Here is a 21,310-nt window from a genome sequence, read left to right as displayed (position 1 = left end):
CGCCAATATGAAACACGCATCATCAGTCATTGCAGCACGTATGTGATGTCACATTGTGTTTGGTGGGCTCAACCCAAGTTCTTCATTCACACAGCTCCGATCAAACAGCGGCAAATCAGAATTGGCCATCCTATGAAGTGCGTAAATAAATGACAGTAAGCACTCGAATCTACAAGTGGCTGAATAACGCACACCCATTGATTGAATGAGATATGAGACATGGATTACCCGCGTGTCATGCATTGGTATGTTACGGGCTGCGCTTGACAGATGGTCCTTTGTTGACCACCTATAAAAAAAATCATCCGTACTGTCCTGGCCAAAAGCTTTGCTTAGTCAAGCTTCGTAACAGCCTTGTCATGCAACAGCTACGCACAGCAGCAATGCGAAATCTTACGTTTACAATTTCCAGATTTTTTTTTATTGAAGTCACACTCACTTGCATTTAAGGTAGCATTTGTTATGAACAGGTTGGATTATCCACGTGGTGCATTGGTATGTCTTTACATTAATATTATTTTTCTTACAAAGTTACACATCCTTGCCGATTCCGCTGACATCTCCAGCAGAGCGAGTTGTATTTGCAGCAGTTCCAGACGCTGCATAGTCGCAGCTCATTGATTCAAGTCGGAATGTGGATCCGACGCAATAAGCATTGGCCAGGGCAGGGTTGGCACTTCGCCAGTTGCCTCCCCTCTAGAGGGAAATCTGCGTACACTGAGTGTGGTCGAACGTCAGACAGAGATGTTTGTGTTGGGGCCAGCGAGCAAGGTGCAGGAGTGTTCAATATACAGCAGTCATCCTCTTCTGCGCACTCCTCCTCCGAGACGTCTGGCCAGTGGGAGGAGTGGCCGGCCAAAACATTATCCGATAGGGAGCCCTCCAGAGCTCCACATCAGCCAGCAGTGGCGCGAGCAATATCTTGCAGGGCTGCGCCTTTAGCTAGCGACACTATTGCTAGGTAGTAGGATAGAGCCGCGGCCTTCATTGCAAGGCCACGCGGGCCACTGGCAGGGCCCTGGTGGCCTTTCGTGCGGCCCCTCGACAACACGAGTGACCCCCCCACCCCCGTCATCATCCTGCTGCTGTCAAACCCCCAATGGTTTACAATGCGTGGCGGCCCTCACACATTGACGATCATCGGCGCAAGTAACCCCCCCCCCTCTGAAAATGAGTGAAGACCACCGGGGTAGATCTTCTTGGTTCTTTCGGTAAAGTCATGTAGAAGGGAAATAATAAAATAATAAAAATAAAACATAATAAAATACATTGTATTTTATTATGTTTTATTTTTATTATTATGTTTTATTTTTATGATTTATTTTCCTTCTACGTGACTTTACCGAAATAACCAAGAAGATGAATCCCTGCAGTCACGAAAGCTTTAAATCGAAATTTCACCGGGGTAGAGTTTTATCATTCGTTCCTTCTAATCGCGAGCAGGCAGACAACAAGGGGATCCACTGCTCGCTGCCCTGTTCAGATGTGCTCGTGAACAGTGGAGTGGTGGCGCAGCGGTTAAGAGCACTGCGCTACGAACCTGGCTTCCCAAGTTCAAATCCCACTCACTGCTAGCGTCAGTGACGAGTGACGTCTGAACCCGCCGTGCACCCCTCCTCTCTTCACCAAGCCGCATTGACCGGAGTGGTCAAGTATTTATAATATAAAGGTTTTTGGGTTAGATCGCGTTATTTATAAATGTGTCGCAACCCTCCACCACCCGACACGGCCAATCAGTGGTGAAGTATGGTCAAAATATATCTTCCCGCGGCCGACGCGACGTGGGGAAGGAAGCCTTCGCCCAACAGCAGATTTATTCATGTAAAAAAATGATGTGGAGACTAATTTCAGGGAATAGGATGAAGTTAGCAAGCTTCCGCTCTTATCCGCGGATATCTTATTATTTTCTGCCCCAAACTTGACTTTCTGCACCCCCACCAGCACCACCCCGCCCCGTAATCATCCTGTAATCCGCGAATTCCGCAACATATTCGCGGATAACACCGCATACCGCGGGGCGTGAGGGCTTCAGCCGTGGACTCGCGTGCGTGGCTGATTGGTGGTCCTCCCTTCCTCCCTCGCGAGCCTCACCCACGATTACTACAATAACCACGTTCTGTCGCTGCTGCTGCCAACACAAATAATGCCCCCCCCGCCCCCCGTGGCTTATCTCACCTTCCCAACCAGCCTCGCTCCTCCTGTACTGCCTAATTGCGCGCACACGCCACGGTTAACAATCGGACGTGCTTTCCACCGGGAGGGAGACACTGCGGGGCGCGCGTGTGTGTGTCCGTGTGTGTGTCTGTGTGTGTCCATGTGTTGTTGTATGGGGAGCGGTGGTGTAGCGGTTAGCGCTGCGCCGCACTACCAACCCGGCGACCCGGGTTCGATTCCCGCTCACGGCAATAACACCAGTGACGAATATATCTGAAACGGTTCGGGGTCTCAGTTAGGTCGACTCAGATTCAAACGAGTACCTGGTTCAGTTTGTGTAAACATCGTATTTAGGGAGACAAAGGCGGCCGGGCGTGGCGCTGGCCACCCACACCCACGTTCGTGTGCCGTGCCGGCCTTCATAGGTGCTACTCGCTCACAGTATTTGTCAAGGCTACACGTGGGGGCGGGGGGGAGTCTTTGTGTTATTCATAAGCGGCAGAATCTACGTAAGAGACCCTTTTGTGGATTAGGATCGTCTCACCCTGCTCACTCCCCCACCTCCCTCTCCCCCTGCCTCTCCCGCCCTCTCCCCTCTCCTGCACACCACCACCACCACCCCCATCTCGCCTCGCTCTCCCTCGGCCACACACCCCCGGGAGCTGTGTTTCCCACTGCCGCCTACACCGACCACAGACTGCCAGCGACCAGTGAAGAACCCGCATAGGATTACAGGCGCCTCTGCTGCGACTGAGAGGGCTTTGGGTGTGGATTATTATCACTCTCATAACCGAACCGATAGTTAATACTAATCGTTATTAATTATAGTTGGAGGTTGTGTGTGTGGGGGGGTGGTGTGCGAGGCTGCCTGATTTTGGAAGTCGACAGCACTTGGGCATTTTCACCCGGCGCGTCAACAACCCTCTCAAGGGGAGAAGGATTCGTCGAGGGAATCCGAACCGAGCACAGGTGAGAGTGAGAGAGAGAGACGGCGGTGGGAGAGTGCGATCTCTAACACGTTTCACCCGTTCATTCCGCCGCTACGCTCCGGACCCATTATCATCATCACCGCGCGCTCGCGCCTCTTGGCTACGTTACACGACTCCGTGATGCTGTTTGGCTCTTGATACGTCGCGCGGTCCTTCTTAAGACGTTCATCTCGAATGCACTGCGTAGCCTTTGGATTAATTCTACTCCCTTTCGTTGCGCGCGGTGTCAACGTGAATGTATTACGACGCGCTCGCACGCATGCACACTGCATACCCGTACTCACTCCGACGTACGCTTTACAAGGGAGTCCATATGGTGGGCTGATTAGGATGTAATTGCTCCGTGAGGAATGCTAGGAGGATGAAACAGGAGACGCACACGTTAGCGGCGGTGGGAGCCGAAAGTTGTCGTGCAATTTGACGTCTTCTGTGATGCGTGCAGCGCTTTCGACCTCCGTAAATGTATCCAATTGCAGCGCGGTAACCTCAATATGCACTGCGATGAACTCGACAGCCGAATGTTTATTGCACGTGTAATTGGACTACACATGCCGTATGCATATATATTAACATGTCGTGTTTGTTTGGGGAGCGGTGGCGCAGTGGTTAGCGAACCGCGTACGCTGCGAATCCCGGCCACCTGATATCAATCTCCGCTCACGACCAATAAACAAGTGGCGAATATTTGAACCGGTCCGGGGGACTACCTCTCCCTAGGTCGAATCAGCCTTAAATTAGTACCTTGCGCGGTGTGTCAACATTCAGCACTGTGGGGAGACAAAGGCGGTCGGACGTGATGCTTGACCAACCCAAGCATCCCCTCGTGTGTTGTAACCGACCTTCTTCACAGCGCTACTCGATCACGAGCACTTGCCCCGACAGTCCGTTGAAGGCTATACGTGGGATCTTTGTCTTTGTGTTGCATGAATATACATGTTCGCTAAGCAGAACTTGCCCGGATTGTCTGAATGCCTACATGGGGGGGGGGGGGGTGGGAATGAATCGCCGTCGTTGTTGTTGTATCGACTTTCCTGCCTACGGTACCTTCTCATATCGGCTGCAGTGTATGGCCGAAGGTGCTGATCTTTGTAGGAATGTGTTGTAGGTATGAGTCAATGTGCCGACGTACATCGCCATTAGGGAGACAAAGGCGGCCGGCCGTGGTGCTGGCCACTCCACCCCCTCGTGTGCCGTGCCGGCATTCATAGGTGCCGCTCGCTAACAGCGCTTGTCCCGACGGTCTGTCAAGGCTATACGGCGGGGATCTTTGTCTTTGTGTGTACACGTGTGTAGACACAAGGATCGCTATGTTGGTCCGCGTGAAATTGTCGTTAACATCGGTGCTAGCATAACCGTTCATACCAGTCTAAGCTCAACATACTACATGTTTTGTTATAAATGCGTGTGTGCGGCGTGTATGCCATGTCTGTGTCTGCACATGTAACGCGACTTTGCGTGTGTGTGTGTTGAAAGAGCGGTGGCGCAGTGATTAGTGCGCCGCGTAACGAAAGCAGCAACCCAAGTTCGAATCCCGCTCACGGCACAACGCCGGTAACGATTATTTGAATCGGTTCTGGGGCTCCTTTAGGTCGACTCAGATTGAAACGAGTACCTGGTTCCGTTGTGTAAACATAACCATTAGGGAGACAAAGGCGGCCGAGAGTGGTTGCCGGCCACGCAACCCCTTCGTAGGCGCTCGCTGAAAGCAATTGTGCTTAAGGTCTGTTAAGGCTACACGGGGGAATCTTTGTCTTGAAAGATACCACCCCTCCGAACGTGTGATCGCTTGCATCGTAAATATAAATTCAATGTAGAGCCAACGTTTCAAACGAGACGAGGACTTTATTCTTTAAAAAAAAAAGTACATTCTAACGATGGTTAGTATAGTAGCAGTCGTGCAATTGACACATTCAAGGAAAATAGCGCAACAAATTCGTCAAAAAAATAATAATGTGGCCTTAAAATAAAAAAAAAATACCCTTGTTAATATTACATAAATAGAAGGGACATTAGCCGAAACGTCGTTTATTATATTTTTAAGGCCACAGTGTTATTGACGAATGCGCGTTCTTATTGCACGTACTACGTTCAACTGCTTTCGCCCCGTACGTAGCAAACCGTGCTTGTGCACCACTGCCAAGGCAATATTGCCAAAGTGGATTGTTTAATGGCATGAACGTGTTTAAATCATGTTCGCTTGAAAATATTTTCATAAAATGCAAATGTTATCCCTGCGCAAACACACGTGTGCGAGTGCAGGGGTGGGGGCGTTCGCGAAAATTCCACATGCCTCTGGGCGTTTGTTGGGAATCGAGGGCATCGTTTACTCGCCACGAAGCGGCGATTATTTGATTGTCCCCAGTAGAGGCGGTGTGGTGAGTCGATCCCTCGAACAGGATTTGAACTCTTCGTCTGCCACTTGTGAGGGTCGCACGCTTGACTGTGGTGCCAGTGAAGTGAAAATGAACTTCTTTGGTTCAAAAGGGACCTTGCCCAAAATAAACTGACCGCGGTCAGAGATGTCAAGAAAATGAATGCGCGCTCTTTGTGTGTTTTTTTTCTCTCGGCTATTGTACATTTCAAAAGGTGAAAAAAGCCACGGACCAAAATGCGGTTTTTCACACGTCGACCACAGCCTATGGAGTTGACCCCCCCCCCCATTACTTCACTCCGTCCGCACAAAAGCGCATCAAATCAAGGAATTCGTTGGGAAAAGATTTTTGTCATATTTCTTTGCTCGAAATGTCTTTTTCGTAAACGTATCATCCCCACCATCCCTCGTCCATTCCTCAACGTGGGCCTCAAATCAAATTCAGGCACCGCCGAGGTGGCGGCCGTTGGTCGCAGTTCTAAGACAAAAGGCGAGCGCTTTGCCACGGCTAATGCCGTCCACATGGCTACACCTCTCCGTCACCCGCTGAACATGAGCTTTGTCAGCGGGACTCATTCTATAAGGAGAATGTTGCCTAAGAGGGACAGCATCCCCAATGTTATTGTGATGCTCGCATGACTGTAGAGCACCCCACAGCCTCTGAGCATGCCTTGTCTGACAGGTTCAGGTTTGACGTAGAAATAGCAGACGGACCGACAGCGGCTACTAACTCAGAATCGGCTTAGCCCGATTCCGAACGCACATGGCCGGAGCCAGAATCATGCCAGGCTGTACTGCGGTGGGCGAATCGGATGCATTCAAGAGCTGCGCGAACGACATCTGATTGCTACGCTCGGCTGTCTCTGCTCCCCACAAACGCGTGACACTCCGCCACTGCCCCCACAGGAGAAACTGGGATAGGGGGTTTTCAGGGGAGTGCGATAACCGCAAGGGCACCAATATCTGAATGGTTACAGACTCGCAAATGATAGCTTCCATTGGAGGCGCTCCTTTTCATTTCGCTCGCGATGCGTAACAAGCGCAAAGCAGTTTAGTGGCATCTTTCGGCCATATTACGTTTCAATGGATTCCGATTTAAAAAATCCATCCCCAGCAGTCAAAGCACAGTGAGCGTGTTGGAAACCAGAAATGCAACTGATGTGGACAACTCACCAACGCGTATGGCTACCCTGTCTGTACCGGGTACAGCTGCTGCTAAAACTCTGCAGGTAGGTGGCACGTCGAATGCATGTGTCGACATCACGGACGTTCCCTGCATTCTCGCTGTCACCCGTCTAGCCAACTTGTGCCAACGGGTGACTGAGACGGGCCACTGAATTGGCCCTTGCTCGGAATTCCGAGGTGGTGGTGGTGGATGGCGAGTTCGACGGATGTACAATGCGATGGTGAAGAGCCCATTGATTCAGCACGGCTTTCCGAGGTGGTGGAGGACGTCAGACGGTTGACCCCAAGTGGGCCGATCCCGTCTTAAGAGGATCTCTGCGACATCCTCGCCCAACGTGACCCTCGCGGCCACAGCGATGACGGGCGACGCACGCTCGAGGACGCGACGTCGCTGTTGAGTCGCTTCGGCGTCCGACGGCGGGGTCATCGTATCGCTGCCCGGTGTCTCAAAGACAGCTCCCGTTTTTTTTTCGCCACCATCTCCTCCAGCCTTGACTCCACAGCAGCCACGCGCCGCCCCTCCGGTGTTCTGAAGTCACGGCCGTTGCTCCCTGCAGAACCTCCCCCGCCCGTGGTTGGCCACCGCTCCTGGGCCACCACGTGGGTTGGCCCCCGCGTCAATTCCTCGTATGCGCGCATGTTCTTGGCGACCCGGAGGGAGTTGTGTGCACCTCTCACGTCAACGCAGTATGTGTTTCGGCTACCACGACGTCCAGCGCGAGGTCGTCCAGACGTGGGAACGGCACGCTGCTGTACGCCAGCGGGGTCTCGGAGGTGCCTCGCTGATGGTCCTGGAAGCGATGTGTGGCGATCTGATGGGGGAGGTCGAGTGTCTCCGTCACCACTCTGTAAGCAAGCCCGCAGCATCGTCTTCCTGTTCCCGAGAATCGTGGAGAATATGGCCAGGACCTCAGCATTCACCAGCGTAGGGAGCGCTTTTAATGCCTCCTCTTCACTGCCAATCTAAGGCTTTACATTTTCTGCCTGCGACAATAAAGTTATCCACAGCTGATGCGTTTGTTTTGGACCCACTCCCTGCCACTCCTGAGCCACTGTGGGCCACTCCTGTTCGGATCGTGCTTCCTGCAGCTGCTGAGATGGCGGCTGTTGCTGTTGCTGTATTACCGCGACCTCCGGGTGAAGTGGCTTTCGGCGTGGAGGTTCCAACGGTAGCAAAGCCTCCCTCTGAGAAGGCAACGGCAGCTGCTGCTGTTACCACCACATCTTCCAGTTGAGGCGAAAGGTGGCTATGGCGTCACGACCTCCTGAGCCCGTTGGTGGCATGCCTCCCTCGGATATTGCTTGCAACAGCAAGGTGACCCCCACTACTAGCCAGCCAACCTTGTCTCCCAGACGGAAATGGCCTCCTCGCAGGCCTGTGGTTGTCGTCTTGGCGCTGAGTGTAGGGAGTCCCCGGGGGCTTGGGTCCGCCTTGGGCTGGGGCGTAGGCCCCATGAGAACGCCCTGCCAACAGGAGGTCTGTCCGGAGCGCCAAGAGCGATCATTTCACTCGACACTTCTTCCGTCGCTCCTGCTGGATCGCCTTGCTGATTTTTCTTGTGGCTTGAAACGAGATGCGTTTGAAGAACCCACCGCTGCCACCAGATGTAAAGGAGTCCACATGAGTAAGGTAAGGTGAGGGCTTCTTTATTTAGCCAGTGAAACACAAACAAACCCGATGGAGCTTTACCTCGAAAGGTGGCCCGATGTCCCGTTCCGGGACTCCTTTCTAAAAGTATATCTTGGATCCTTCTCGAACTTTCCCATGCCATCACGCCCGTCCAACCAATTACCTTTCCACTTCCCCAGTGGGTCTCAGACCAATCCTCGGTCACTGCAAGATTGTCCTCGCCGTTTCCAAGTTCCACCACACCTCTGATTAGCACGGTTGGCTACGTACGGTGGAAAAGACGTTCAACATACACACACTGGGTAGGGGGGGACTGATGGGTGTAGCCCCCCCCCCCCGTCTCCCCGACTAAATATGCATCTTGGCATGGTAGCATGAGCCATAAAGCATATAACATACGTTTTTTTTTTTTCGCATACATATTACACACATACATCGAGAGAGAGATAAATGTACAAGGAATATCCACAACACATGGCAATAGGAGCCAAAAACCGCGTCGTTGAGTGTAGAGAAGCTGTGGCCAAGGGTTTGTAAAAAAGAAACCATGCAAACCCGAGGCAGCGATTCCAAGCGCACCATTTGCCTGTGAAATGAATCCACCTCGTGCCTAACCCCCTCGGCTATAGCTCCTCGACTGCTTCTTTTTAACGTAACATCTGCGCTTTCACTTTATCCCCCCACCACTAGCTCCCCCCCGCAACACTCATTCACCCCTACTACCCCCCTATATCACCTCGTCTAGGGTCGGCTGACCCCCACCCCACCCCCCGCCAACTTGTAAAATGGTGGCACCGGCGCATGCGCCGACACTTTGCTCCTTGCTTCCTCTCCAAACCTCACCTTCCCTTACTCACCACCCACGCTCACCGCCCCACAACCTCCCCCGAGTCCTCCCCCACTCGCTGCGTTACCCTAAGCCTTTGTGCCTGCACGCGGTCTGCGTGCCGTTGCTCCGCAGGCGGGCAAACGCCGACCTCGCGGCTTGAGGTGTTGCGATTTCACGCGTCCTCTGGCAAGCGCCCCCCCCCCCCCCAAGGAGATTCAAACGTGTGGCCGAATCTGTCTTCAGTGCCTCGGTGGCAGAAAGCGACTTTTTACGCACCGCCTGCATTTAAAATTCACGATCTCTCCCTCCACCATTGCACGTTTCACTAATTGCCATATCGTGGAATGCAACCGACGCGTGGGGAGGGGCAGCTGTGGGTCATCCTTTGGGACAGACTTGTCCCTGCCGTAAGGTAGGTGGACTTTCTAACACCGGCACATCACCCAGAGATGAGCATAACCAGATGCTCATGGCCCAGAGATGACCATAACCAGATGCTCATGACCTAGAGATGACCATAACCAGATGCTCATGGCCCAGAGATGAGCATAACCACGTGCTCATGACCCAGAGATGAGCATAACCACGTGCTCATTTCAAATATAATTGGCGATGGCCCTCATACATAGCCTCAACTATTTACTATATTTATTTGACCTCTCTGTGTGCTCTGAACAAATGCCATTGCCAGGGACGCCACATATTAGATATTATTTCTTCCAGGGCCACAGTGTTACTATTTGACGAGAGTGTTATACATATTTTTGTTTCTGTAAATTGTGATTGTGCGCCACGGCCAATGCAGCATCGCCAAATCATATTTTGTCACTGAGAATGCGGACTAACTTGTCCAGCAAAGAGAGTGGTGGGTGTGTGCGCGCATGCACATGGTGTTTGTTTTGTATGTAGATTGTGTTCTGCGCACTTAGTCTAAGTCACGCTTTCTGTCGGCCTTTTGTGTCACACTGCACAGGAGTATTATTTCTCTGTTCTCCGAAGATGGGGGGATCATATTTTGTATTCAGTAATTTGAATTTCGTTACTGCGGCAAGCCGCGGTAATTAAAACAGACGCTTGCAAAGCACATCTGAATATGTTTGCAAAGAATTGTGTTGCTATTCATGTTTGATGGCATAATGGGAGCATCTGCATCGTACTTCATACATAACATATGCATTACACACACATCTGAATGATATGGCCGATGCATGATGTATAACAGTGGCCTTAAAAGGAAAATATATAATAGGTGATGTTGTCACCAAACAATAGAGGCCAGAGCCATGGAGTGGACACGAGTTGGTGCTATGAAGAAGGGCCATTACCCAAAAAGTCACCAGTTATAGATGTTTCATTTTAAGGCTACAATGTTCATGTCAAATGTATTGTGAGGTTGTTGTTGTTGTTTTTGTGCTTGTGCACCAATGCCAAAGCAGCAGCAGTGTCACCAGATAATTCGTTATAACGTGGTACAATTACAGTCAGCGTTGCAAAGGCGCTTGTAAATAATAATCCATAGCGTTGCTCCAGCGGACTTCCTCCAAGATTAATTTGCTATTTCTGATGCTCACTGTCCGTTCTCCGCCCGTGCTTACCCTGGGACAGTATTATGGGATGAGCTTTCTGTAAGAGGGAGCTCGTATCGAACTCGGTGTGATGTGGCCGCGCGCGCGAGTGAGGGGGGCAGCCTGCAGAGATGCGACACGGTCGCAATCCCGGCACAGCGACGTCGTAACGTGCAGGGCGCAGCGGTTGCGTTTGAGAGGGTGCCGTCGGCTGATAAAACGCTTGCGGATGGGAGGGGGGGTCAGAGCTGGGTTGGCGTTGATGCCGAAAGCGAAGAGAAACCGACGAGAGAAAAGCATAAAGTGCTGTGATTCGTGAAAGAGTTAGGGGTATAGCTCGTGCTCGGATGTGATTGGCTCGTGTACTGCCCTCCCACCCTCAACAGTTTTCGCCCTACCTCCATTGCCAGGGGACGCCGTTCTTGTCCGAAGCGTCCACATGTCGACCCAGCGTCAGATGTGGAATTTCTAATTCCTTGTGCATGTGACCAGGGTCTCAAAAAGACATTGACCACTCAATTTTCACCGACTTGTAGGCATTATTTGTATATGTACATTAATGTGTGTATTTCTTAATCAACTCCTGAAATCGAACGAAAACAATCTCAGTACTGGGATGTAAACATCTGAACTTCTGATTGCAAGTTGCATGCTGTGCTGCAGCACCACCCAGCGAGATTACCATACATGAGACCGCGGACAACAAACGCTGTCACGTGGAGCAGAGTGACCTGTTGTTGAATTGTATCGTCATAGATTGTAACGTTGGTCCGTTATGCATGGACAATTATTGCATGACCCTCCTGAAATAGTCATAAGACTCAGTGTGGCTTGCCTGGATAACTAAGTCGATTATTATAATAAAAAACCACTCCCCATATAATGATACATCACAATGTAATGCAGTGCACCTTTTCTCTGTTGTCAATAAGTCCAGTGACCCAAGCTGTCCGGGCTGGCCCTCAGTCTGCAGGGGATTGACGCAGGGACCTATTTGCTGTACTCCATTTGTATGTGGGAGGAAACGGGAGTGACCAGAGAAAATCCATTACAGGAGAACTCCACTTGTGCGTGACCCCATACCCGTGACTCCTATTACCCTCTATCCCTACCCCCTATTTCCCCATCATCCGCAATTATAATCTATCATTTAATTTATCACATATCACTGTGGAACGGGTCCCTGTTTTCCACGAAACAATTTGCGGATAATAGGAGTTCAGCAGCATATTCATCCTATTGTCCGATGTTATCCATGGCCGTTTCTCACTGTGGAAAAAAATGAATAGAATGCACGGATAATAGGATCTGCGAAGTTCATCTCCCCACGTCGGCGCATATAAGCGGAGTTCTCCCTGTACGTCTCTCGAACTCGAGACATAGACGCGTCACGAACCTATTTTGCCGCAACTGTCTCTCGCACACAAGATATCTCCGCCAAACCCCACTTCCAAAAATCCTGGGTTGCAGCCGTTGCAGCACCGTGTAGTGATTACTTTTTTGTTTTTCACAAAACGACGTAAAAACCCGTGAGTGGCCCTTTCACTAATCGCCGTGCGCTATTCACATTTACATCACCGCGCAGAATTTAAGTTTGACGCCCATTAACTCCAGTTACAAAACACTGCACGGCTCAGCTTGTCAGCAGCATGAACGCGAACAAACTAACCACCATTCATACTCCGGCCAGAATGCTTCCTTTCAAAAGTGCGACTGCAATACTACAATTCCTAGAACCACGCCTCAAGCAGCGGATGTGGGAATATACTTTCTAAAGAGGCAGCGCTGAAGTTGTGGATTTGGCCCGCAATTTATAAAAACATATATTAGAAAACGTCGTGTTCAATATGCATTGATGTGCACACTGCTCCATGAACCCAGGCACGATCCTGTGAACCCATACACGACCCGAGTTCGATTCTCGGCCACGGCTGGCATCAGTGGCGAATGACATTTGAACTTTAAAATCAAGGCTTAAGACCGATTTCTGGCATCTTCTGACTATTTTCCTGTTTAATTCATGTTTCCTTCTCTTTGTGTATTTGTATTATCACGTTACGATGAGTGTTGTTTTTCTGTGTTTGTTACACAACAGTTGCCTTCGTAAATGTTCGTTTTTTATCTTAACTTGTGTTCGGCGGCATGAAAGGCGCTCGAGAACTAGAGACTAATATTATCATCTCGCTGGGTGGGACAGCTGGTGGATGGCTTCCTTAACAGCTCCATGGGATTTTTTCCCCCGTACAATTCCTGGTCAGGGGTCAATTCAACTGAAGCCCTTTGAAGTTTTATTGAAATACTTTTACCACCCGAGTAAACGCTCAACTGCTGGTTGTTCTATGTGAAACTGAGCAGGCGCCCTTCACGTGACCACTTTGTGAAAGTTCCAATAGAAAGATCTCCCGTATAGCCTTAACAGACTGTTGGGGCAAGTGCTGTTCGAGTTTCTCACACTACAGCACACACGCACACGCACGCACGCACGCGCACACGCGCGCGTGCTCGCAGGAAGCCTTCTCGTCTTTAGCGCGGGGCACACCACACACACACACCCATTGTATACCCCCTGCCCCCAGATCTTTCCAGAAAGTTCCTCTTATGCCTCCTTCCCTCTTTCCTGCCAAACACCTCCCTCCTTCGGCAGTCCTCAGCCAATACCCCTGCCTCCTTCTTCCCGGCTATGTTCCGGCACATGTTTTAATTGAATTGTTTTGGGGTGTCCCCTGTGTCCTAACCTAACCCCAACACGAACCTGACGCACGTATCGACTGACCCTGCGATGAGAATGTGGAATTCCCCACCCACTGGCTCAAGTGAGATGTGCACCGCCCTGGACCCCTGCCAGCAGGAAGACACGTTACGTTTGATTGCTATGAAGTGGTTACGGTGCGCGACGTTGCCTTTGATGATGATGATCATGATGATGATAGTGTAGAAACAATCCTTAGAATAATCATAATTTCAACTTTTAACGCGCAGCGTCACAGTGTTCTCTCCTCGCTCTCGATGAGAGCGAACAACTCGGAGGTGTGAGGAGGAACTACAGACGAGCGGGGAAGAGAGCAGCAGCCAGGCAGTGAGCCGGCACCGAGTTTCTCTCCAAGCTCTGTGGCCCTCTACATATCGAGGTGTTTTATTGGGCAATTAATGAGTGCTTACATGTGGGAGGAAGCCGAAGCGCCCAGAGAAAACACCACAGGTGTGAGGGGAAACACTCAGTGCCATACATATGGGACAGTTTGAGACCACATTTTCTGCACCGCTGTAAAACCTTCAAGGTATCTGTCGTTTACTTGGATGTTTAATTTGTCTCGGGGTATGATTGAGTCATTCATTACCCATAATGACAGACGCCAACCTTAGTATCCATATTCTTAGATATCTCATTTTCTTAGATATTCTTAGATATCTCACATTTAGAGGATGGAGGGAAACTGCTGTTCAACCACACACACATATATTTTTTTATACAAAGTTGTATTTTATTAAAAATGCAACTGACACTCGGTCCAAAAACTACTGGGTACTGTTACACAAATGATAACAAAAGGACATTAATCAATGACTTTACTCGCAATTAAAGTTAATAGGACGCCACGCAGTGCACGATGTGATGATTACCGTCAGGCAAACAAAGCAACAAAGATAGTTTGTTGTCCTTTCCCCGGTTCGCAACATACGGTGCAAAAGAAGTTCAACATACGTACATACAATCAGCTTTCAATCTATGCAGCACAGTTAAAAGTGTGTGCATACACTACATTCAGAATACCATGGGCAGGCGCCATAGATTCTGAGAACTGTTGTTTTACAGAATCAGAATCGTAATATGTATGTCTACTCAGCTATACAACCCTTTTTCAAATGTCCTTTAATATCAGGGTATATCCACGGCACCGCCTTCTCCTTGTAAGTCAGGGCATGGCACCTCGACGCTCACGGGAAGGGAGTTTCTCAAACAATGTGTGTGTGTGATCCACCAAGCCTCGCTGCTGCCCCCATAGTGCAGGCCTGCGTGCACTGTGGTCACAATAAAAGCGGACTCTGATGACGAAATCACCGATCTTGTTGATATTAGCCAATCAAATGAAGAGGGGGGGGGGGGTAAAAACAAGACTCGATCCATGGGTTGGCAATTTAATGGACACAGCGATTAATGATGATTCACCCGTAATGTTTGTTGTTTGTTCATTATGGTATCGACTGAGCGGAATTCATACAATTAATATCGATGGAGGATCCACAATGACCATACACGGGGGTGGGGGGGCAATCTCTGATCGGTGATTTTGACGGGTGTACGATTTTATCGCTCCATTACAGCGCCACCACCGCCCGGCTATGATTGACTGTTGTTGCAAGTGGCGCGAATGTATTTGCAATTGTCTCTCGCTCTGATGTGTGGTTTAAAAGAAAACAACTTTTGGCAGATACCTTCTGACATTTGTGAGCTCTCAGTACCTTGGTCGGATTCCAGACGTTTCTTAGTCGGTGCAGTAGCACTCTGTGGTTGTGTGTGCATGTGCAGACTTGCGTATGTAGGCGCAGCCGTGCCATTGGTTGCTTCACTGTGCCATGAACCGATATTCCAGGCATGTGCAAAATCAGGGGGCATGTGGTGTCTGATCCCTTCATGGGCCTCCTCTATGTCGACTCAGCCATAAATCATTACCTGGCACACTGTGAACATCGGCACACGGGAGGCAATGGCACCTTGATGTGGTGCTGACCATTCCAGCCCCTCCCCACATCCTCTCACTTGTGCAATGTCGACCATAATAGGTCCTCACTAAGTTGAATTATGTCCTGTCAATGTCAGACATTTGTCCAGGGCAGGTGAAATATTCGATTTTGTGCGAAATCTGACATCAGTAGAAAGTGGTATCCAAGGCTGCCCTAGGCCTCCCTTAGGTTGACTCAGCCGTAAAATTAGTTGTATTTTTATTGCATTTCCCAAGGTGCCCCTTTAAAAACAGAGATGTGCGTCTTATTGGGCTCTTTCCTTATTCGAATTATAGATGTTTATCCAGATCGTTTTATATAGCAAAGTAGTTGTCGGAGAGACACAACAAGAACACGACTGATTAACGGCAGAATATTAAACTAAATTGAAACGATTTTTTTTTTATTTTACCAGGTAAGGCTCACTGAGCTACATAGATCAGCGTGAATACCCGAGGCCCTGTTAGACCGTCTAAATGCGCCATTGTTCATTAAAGCTGGGCACGAAAGGCACATCAATAAGGTGGACCTGCTCGTTTGTTTGGCTATACCATCCTTGTGGGAGCTTTCCCCTGGCCTCTGAGACCAAGTGTATAATGGCCTGCTTCATCACATGGCGACCCGCCACGTCGAACGCAACAATGCCTTACCCACCCCTACCCCCACCACCGCGATGTGATAATGGCAGCCGTAATCCCACGGCAGCCCCGGGGGGTACGCCTTGCAGACATCACCAAACTCTCACCACCTGCAGGACGCGTGAAATAGCCGCAGCAGCTGCAGCAGCAGCGTGGGACGACCGCAATCGGCCACGCGACGACGGGGGCCCACGGGAACACTGCGGAGCACGACGCCGTCTGACACTTTGAAGTCGGAAGCATCTTTCCCCCTGTTACGTATTTACCTGTCCTGGTTAAGAATTTGCAGGCACTCCCCCCCCCACCATCCTGAAAGCCGGTTATGATATACAGCAGAAACAGCACACACACATATAAATATTGTACCATTGGGATTTAAATATTTTCATTTTATTACAAGATTCATGAGCAAACATAGAGGTCTCACGATCGGTTGCTTTTCATAACATTGCAGTACCGTGAAGAGGCAACACAGGGGATTCTAATATAGGATCAGAAGCACTCATTAATTGGCCGAAAATAGCTTCATATATTGAGGACCGCAGAGCTTGGGGGCTTGTTGATGAGGGCTCACCATGCGACTGCTGCCTTCCCTCCCGCTCGTCTGTGGTTCCTCCTCGCACCTCGCAGTTGGCCTATCTCTGCGCGCGTGAGCGGTCGCGAGATGTTAACTACCTCGCCTGGTGTGCAGGTGGATGTGGGTTCGATCTCGACCCCCGACGTCTGGATAATTGGCGTTTGTGTGTTCTCTTTCCCCGTGGTCACGTGTATTTTTCTCTGGGTCCTCCAGTTTTTCCTTCCACATTTCGAAACATGCTTTTAAAGTACTTGGTTGCTATACATTTCCACGTGATAAGCCACTTCGTTGAGCTATCATTTGTGGCCAGGTCGCTTCTGAAAAATAGCTATGTAGCTCCGTGGGCCTTACCTGGTAAAATACAAAGTTTAGTTTAAAATACTGTGTGGCGAGTTATTGAAATGAGTGTTCTGCATAGAGTTGTATTGCTGTGTAATGTTATTGGTATCACGAATATTGCTCAGGGACAAATCGCACAGCATGTGCCAGATTTTGTCAGATTCTTGGAAGCAAAATAGGAATTGAGTCTGGATATCGCTTGGATGGGTAACCACCAGCACGCAATGGGCAGTTTGCTGTAGGCGTTGCGGGCAGCAGAGGGCAGTACAGCAGTAGCCATTGTTGTACTGTACTCTCCTTCCCTCCCCCCTCCCTCCCTACCTTTACCAACCAGCACTGACTGGCATGGTGAATTATGGTAAAATATCCATCATGGCCCTATTGACCAAATGGTCTGTATCTGGATTATGGATTATTATGAAAGTGTACATGACAAAATATCAACCAATACTGAGCGTCGATCCATAAATACGAAGGAGGCATCATAGCGTTACACTCCGCTGCTCCTGATGCGGTTATCTGGCTTGACCACCTGAATGTTCATCTACACCAGCCGTACGAAAGAAGAAGTGAGTGTTGTACTCTACGGTGACGCACGCCTGGAATCCAGCACTGTGGAGGCAGCGAGAGTTGGTGGATCACACAAACGTTGTGAATTCCCTTCCCGTGGGCATCGAGGTGCCATACACTGGCTCGCCAGAGGAGGGTGGTTGCACCAAGTGATCCGATCGCCGTCCGTTTCCATCTGTACGGAGTTAGAGTTTTGCCCCTTCGTGTGTGTGGGTTTTCTGCGGGTGCTTCGCTTTCCTCCTACTTGTGTAATAAACACAACTCATCGTTAATTGGCGAAACACATCTTGAAATAAAAACCCAACGCAGGACCTGCCTAAAAAACGAGTCATATGACTCAGTATATGCTCTCCTGGATAAACGTCAAATAAGTAGTTTGTAAATACTGCCCTGGTGCAATGGTCAGCACACTGGACTTGCAATCCAGAGGTCATCGGTTCGATCTTCCTGGTGCGGCAGTTGACACAATGGTGCAATAATAATATAATATAATAATACAATGGTGCAAGTTTATAAAATCCTCCTGGCTCTGCCCACCTGGCAGATGCGCCACGGGTTAGTGGGTTGGTTTGTTGTGTCTGGTTGGGATACATTTACGGGTGTGGAAGAGGAGGCTGCCATAGAGCTCCTTCAATGGAGGTCCTTCCGCCAGCAGGACCTCCAGGGCTGCACTTTCACCGTTACAATCATCGACACCCGCGAGACGTGTTGCAGTGCTCTGCTGCAGCTTAATTTCTGTGGAGCGTTATTAAAGTCATTGCGACGGTTGTCTCTTTCGAGTTGCTTCACCTCGTAGCCTCTTGCAATTTTGTGCAGCACTCGCGTGCAAAAGGCACACTTACAATTGGCTCTCGGCTGGATAGATAAAGGGATTAATACAGTAAATCAATAACAGGATACACTAAAGGGCCGTTGTGATGTTGTCTTTTCTTGTAATTTAACTGTTGCTGAGTAATTGTAAGCATTGAGCTATGACACAGCACACACAGTAGCTAACTTATGCAACAGCTATGATGAATAGCTGTTGAAGTTTACCTAAAAGAACGCGATGCGCTATTGGCAATTCCCCCACATGGGCATTCGTACGGCTTGAGCAGAATACCGGATAACATCCTACCCAAAATTCCACTACGTTGTCTTAAGCATACTATCTCCCAATTATTATTATTATTGTTATTATTCGACACACTTGTTTAGTTGGTTTACCATTTATACTGTGGAGGTGGTAGAGACATTTTGTGTTTATTTATTGAGCGCTGTGCATAATAGATACGTTTGTGAGAAATAGGTAAAGAGACATGCTGGTATAGTGACGGAATGTTTTTTTTTTATAAAAACGACATGTGCCTCTTTGGAAACAACTTTAAAATTTTCTAGGTAAAGCCCACTGAGCTATTAGCTCTTTTTCAGAAGCGACCTGGCCATCGTACGTGGGAATTTACATCAGCAGCCAAATTATCTGAACGAGTGTCTGTCTCTAAATGTAGAGGAGGGCAAAACCGGAGGACCCCGAGAAAAATCCACGCGACCACCACCAGCGAGAACACGCAAACTAGACAACCTCCTGCATACCATGCGAGGGAGATAGCATCTCGCCACCACGGCGCCCTCGAAGATTAGAAAGTGAGGCAAGAGTGATGTTCACGTTACTTTAGGGAAGAATTGAGCAATCGTCTACAAAACGGAGCCTCTGGCCGTTAAATGCGGGGTGTGCGTGCAGCGGACACTGGGAAGTTCAAAGAAGGACAGCCACAGGGGGTAAGAAGATCATGTTGAGTTTTAGAATGTGAACGTTGACGAGAAAGCATTGTAGATGTAATCAGGGAGAGGACTTTGCAATGAGTGGCGGACCTTGCAGGAGGGGGGGGGGCAGGTTCCTGAGACAGAGATTGGAGTGCCACTCGGAGGTGAGCGACCGAGCGGAAGACCTAAAGCCAGATTACGGGATTCTTTTAGGGCAAATATTGGGTGTCTAGTCTGGTGTGCTCGTGTGCAATAGTTGTGGGATTTGGCAGAAGGAAGGAAGTGGGATCAGCTGCATTGGCCATGAGAACGTGATCTTGATATTGTACGACTGTGTATGCGCGTAAACATGACACGTGCTGCATTGTATCACGCCTTCTGTACATTGACTTCCCCTTGTATATAAGGTGTATTAGTATATGTAACATAACTTGTGTGCGTGTGTAATGGGAATGCATTATGGACTGCTTACGGATAAATAATGATTGTGTGCCGTCTATATTTATGTGAGGATTAGAGGAGCGGTGGCACCGTGGTTCAGCACACGGTGCTAGACAATTCCATGTTCAATTCCTGGCCATGGATAAAAAAAATCAACATCAGTGACGAGCGGTGCTTGACCCTGTGCCCCGGGCCTTCCCCTTTGTCAGCTCAGCCCGAAACGGATGAGTACCTGGTGCGGTGTGCACACGTCAGCGGTGGGCAGTCAAAGGAGGCCAAATTGTGGTGTTGGCCACATTGGGCCAGCTGATGTGCTGGCTAGAGGAGCCGCTGGCTAGAGGAGGTAGTTGACAATCCATAATACAGGTTTTTTTGGGTAAGATCGTGTAAATATATAAATGTGTCGTTAAACCCGCCACCACCCGACACAGCCAATTAGTAAGGTTTGTCACGTAAACAGAACGTGCCAATTCGTCACTAGTACAGCACACCGGTGTGTTGGAGAGCAAAGCCACAACATTTACAATCTGAGTGGCGGGTTTAACGACACATTTATATGTTTATGCGATCTAACCCAAAAAACCTCTGTTATGGATGATATTGGTCGCGAAAGCCTACGTGGTAATCTCTGACCATCGTCACATTTCATACGCGGTTCGTTTGTGAGCGTGTCCTCTGCATGCGATACGTGTTTGCGTATAGCGCGTATGAATTACGTGTAAGCACGTGCAGATGGGGGCAATGTCATACCGGGGAATCTGCGCTCTGAAACTAAGTCATAATAACAACAACAGCAGCAGCAGCCGCCGTTCGCCACTAAGTGGCGGTGGTGATCTCACCACAGCGCTTGTGCCAGGCTAGGTGCACTTTGAGGCCACATGACGTGGAAGGCTCACTGCTGGCAAGGCACGGGTCTGACCCTGGTGTTCTGGGTTAACTGCCTGAGATGACTGGCAGTCACGCAAAGACAAATATCCCCCATATAGCCTTAACAGACTTTTGAGGCAAGTGTTATTCACGAGCACGTATGAAGGCCGACACGGCCGCCTTTGTCTCCCTAGTGGGAGTGTTTACACACCGCACCAGGTACTCATTTGAGGCTGAGCCGACCTAAGGAAGCCGAGGACTGGTTCAGGTAATCATCACTGGTGTTGGCCATGAGCGGGAATCCAACTCAGGTCTCCGGGTTCGTAGCGCAGTGTGCGAACCGCTGCACTACTACTCCCCCAACAAGGTCACACAAAAAATACAAAGATCCCCTATATAGCCTTAATAGACTTTTGGGGCAAGTGCTGTTAGCGAGCACCTATGAAGTCCGGACCGGCACACGAGGGAGTGGGTGACAAGCATCACGCCCGACCGCATTTGTCTCCCTCGTGACAATGTTTACGCAACGTACCAGGTACAGTACTCATTTGAGGCTGAGTCGATCTAGGGGAGGCCCAGGACCGGTTCAGATAATCGTCACTGGTGTTGTTAGCCGTGAGCGGGAATCCCAGTCACATGCAGTACAAACACACACACACACATTAGGTTTCCCTTGGCAAAGCGACATTT

General features: G+C 49.6%; 1 protein-coding gene across 2 annotated transcripts in view; it reads left to right on the top strand.

Annotated features, from left to right (window-relative positions):
• The first annotated feature begins 2,743 nt into the window (after positions 1-2,743).
• Positions 2,744-21,310, top strand: part of LOC144936476 (excitatory amino acid transporter 2-like) — a 77,140-nt gene continuing 58,573 nt past the window's right edge. The window contains exon 1 of one of the 2 annotated variants that reach the window (XM_078863555.1): positions 2,744-3,123. The gene's annotated coding sequence lies outside the window, so the exon portion shown is untranslated. The remainder of the gene's footprint in view (positions 3,124-21,310) is intronic. The other variant, XM_078863556.1, reaches the window with a different exon arrangement.

Source organism: Lampetra fluviatilis, chromosome 16, assembly GCF_964198595.1.
Source record: "Lampetra fluviatilis chromosome 16, kcLamFluv1.1, whole genome shotgun sequence".
Taxonomy (NCBI): Eukaryota; Metazoa; Chordata; class Hyperoartia; order Petromyzontiformes; family Petromyzontidae; genus Lampetra; species Lampetra fluviatilis.
Note: the sequence above shows the minus strand (reverse complement) of the source record. Positions and strands in the feature narration are given on the sequence as shown.